Source organism: Corvus brachyrhynchos, unplaced genomic scaffold (assembly GCF_000691975.1).
Source record: "Corvus brachyrhynchos isolate BGI_N302 unplaced genomic scaffold, ASM69197v1 scaffold23, whole genome shotgun sequence".
Lineage (NCBI taxonomy): Eukaryota > Metazoa > Chordata > Aves > Passeriformes > Corvidae > Corvus > Corvus brachyrhynchos.
The window spans coordinates 956,081-959,564 of NW_008238983.1; positions in this window are offsets into that span (position 1 = coordinate 956,081).

The following is a 3,484-nucleotide window of genomic DNA, read 5'->3' on the forward strand; positions in this document are numbered from 1 at the left end:
AGGAACTGTTCCAGTCACGGGACCAAGGGTCCTTCTGCCCGCGCAGGGAACACAAACCAACCAATGGGAACGAGGCTGAGCAGGGGCAGGGAAGCCCCGTGTCTGTGCCCTCAGGGCCCCTCTCCCAGGGCTACATGGCAGGGGAGGGACCCCAACAGGCAATTGTTGTGCCAATAAATCTTTGACAGGCTCTCACAGTTGGGGTGCTTGCTGTATGGAGCTTCTCCTCTGCTGTTTGTCCTCTGTCCTTTCTCTGCTGAGTGCGGATTTCCAACATTATTGTTGGAAGAGGACAAAAAAAGGGGGAGGAATTGGTGCTGGGGAAGAATTCGCTTCCTATTTCTTAAATTTAGTGTTTGCTGAAGAGGATTCAAAGCCTCATTTCCCAGGAGACTGACTTAGCTACAAAAATCAAAATTGTTTGGCTTTGGAAAGCTATCCATTTCTGCTTTGGAAAATGCTTCATACTTGTGGAAAGGGGAAAAAAAAGAGTGTGACACCAGCTAATTGATTAGGTGTGGGTTGCAATTTCTCTCTGTTATGGCTAATATAATATACTGAAGCATTTTTATGAGTAAAAACCGAAATCCTCATTTCCCTGCTCCTGGTTGAGCCACGGTGTGAGGGGACTAGAGAAGAGGAAAAAAAGGATCATTCAGGACACCAACTTAAGGTTTTAAATATATATCTTGACTCACACTTTCATAAGGCTAAGTGATTTGTTTACCACACAGAAGTTTGTGGTGAAGTAGAGGCTTAAACCCATTTCTCCAAGGTCTAGTTTGACAGTTTAACTACTTCTACTGGGCTTCCTATTTTCATGTGTTCACTTTGCCTTCTCTCAATTGTTGATCTAAGTTACAAATATAGGGCTTCTCCAAATAGTAGATGAACTGCGCTATGTTTCTTTAAAGTAACAAAATATCAAAGATTTACCGATTTCTCTTTCTGCAAACTAAATCAGACTGATAACACAAAAATGAGAACAGTTCAAATCTGTGGTATGACTAAACTAGATGAGATCAAATTTGGGTATCTTTACAGTCAGATATCTTTGCCAAAGACAAGTCATAGCAATAGCAGGGTATGTAGGGTGTGTACTTCAACCCCAGTTTCCACACAGATACCTCTTACAAGGGGGCAAGTTGCCTTGCACAGCTTCAGTAAGGGAAAGTGTCATTTTGTATGTATCACTAACAGTACTCATGCTATCTCCGATGTTAAAGAGTTTGAAACCCAACGGTTGTGTTTCTATGGAAAGAATAATTTTAGATAAACTGAAAAAAAGAAGTAACATTTTAATGACATACATTTTTCATTTGGAGTCTGCATGCTGGAAGAAACTCAAAAAACTGTTACGAAGGAAAGAAGTCCCTTTAATTTCTGTTCATTTCCATTTGCAAGGTCAGGTGAAATGTTTTGTGGGGTTTTCTTTTGGTTTTTTTTGAATGAAGCTGAAATGAACAATGTTTGTTACTTGTTTAACAATAGCTATATCTGCAGTGTGCTTTGCCTGCTTCCTGTCTATTGGTGCTACTTACCTGAATTTGCAGAGGTGGCAGAAACTGTTATATTTTGAGAACTGTAGTGAAAGAGCAAGGAAGAAGAGGAGGAAGAGAGGGAATGAGTTGCTTTGTTTATTTTTTGGTTGAACTTCTGGTGTTAGGCTGAATAATTTATATATGCCGTTTCAGTATGAGAAGTAGCTGCAAAAAGCCTCATTTTGAGGGTTTGTATGTTATCGCAATAATTTCTATATTGACTCTATGTGCTACTCAAGCAAAATCGATGTGTACATACAATTTAAAATATTGATTAACCTTGTAACAATATCCTGGCATCTGAGGTTCAGACCGGTGGATTATTTTTCCTCCATTATCACCAGCAGTAGTGGTTCTGCAGCTTAGCAGTTGATTCAAATATACCAAATACAGAACTATCTACATCTGTAAGTGACTAACTGAAATTAAACTCTTTAATATGTGTGACTGTTTACACTGTCTTAGCTTGATTGCCTCTGTAGCACGAATGGGTATTTTTTTTAACTAAAGAGTAGAGCACTGAGACACACAAATCAGAAGGCAGAAATGATGTCATTAAAAGGCAGTTAGCAGATAAATTTGTGAAAAGAAGTTGTAGAGTTTTGTGAGTAACTTCATTTTTTAATTTTTCTTTTGGAGCCATTTGCAATTAGACCATTTTCAGATTAATTTGTGTATGAAGTCCAGGCGCCTAAAGGTCAGCTGCCAATATGGTCCTTCTAATTCAGGAATTCAGAGTATTTCCTCCATCCAGTTCCTGTAGAACTTTCTGAAGGAAGATGCTTCTTGTCCACTGCAGCATCTCTTCAATATTGTCAGGAATTACTTCTAATGCATGTTTTTTAGTTTGAGGTATGGTGATCTCTAAAACTTAATTCATCATTGTTTATTCTGAAGAACAGTTGATAGAGCACTTTGTTACTACATTAACTGTTTCTTTAAGGAATTATGCTTGCCTGACAAGACCTTTGTTCTGGCATGTGAAGAAACATAAGAGGACACACCCATTTATTTTTTTAAGTTCTGTTAATCATACATTATTTAAGGAGAACAACAAATTACAAAAGTGTAATCAAAAACTCCATTGTGTGAGCAGTGTGCTAAATAGATAACTAATTAACAGTATTTATGCATGAATATAAAACTTTGGTATTAAATAATACCTGATTTGAATTTCACTATCTAATTGTACAAAGTGGTTTTCTTGGGTTTTCAGTCTTGACCTGACACTGGGAGCTTCAGTATTAAACACAGAACTCAGCCTGCCAGTTATGTGCTCCTGACATTGACCGTACTGTGAGAGTCTGAATTCTCAAGTCCCAATTCATCTAACATTCATATTGATCATGTGCAAGTGTTTGCTCAGCATAGAGTTTTCTGAAGTGTTCTTGAGGAGGAGAGCTCAAGTGTGCTTACCTCAAGGTCTCCTCTAAGTAAACTGGGAAGGTCTGTTAGAGACAAGGCTGAGAGAAAATCAGTCCGGTCCTGGGCAGCAATTGTCCCTGGATGGGTTCTTCTCTTTTAATATTTCAGTGTAGATATAGCCTTGGACTCCCAAAAGATATAGTCCCCAGTGCATTCCTGGCTGAGATACGATTCTTTTTTTTTTTTTTCATTCCGTTTGAGGGGAGTGGTTCTCTGTAAGAAGTGTTTTTCTAACTCGTTGTTTCCATACTGCAAAATTTTTGATGCTCTTTGTTATGCTTTCTGTAGACAACTGGCGTGTGTCTAGCCATGTCTGGAGAATAGCTGTCCTTTATCCTAGACATTCATACATGTCCGTTCTCAAAACAACTTCACGTGTGTTTGACTGCTTACCATTTATTTTTCAGATAATGGAAATGTCATCTCCTTTTCTAGCAGCCTGGTTTACCTGCATGGCTTTTGGGTATGTGGGGCTCTCCATGATGTACCTTTACAGGAAGGCCCTCTGGCTTGGCAGA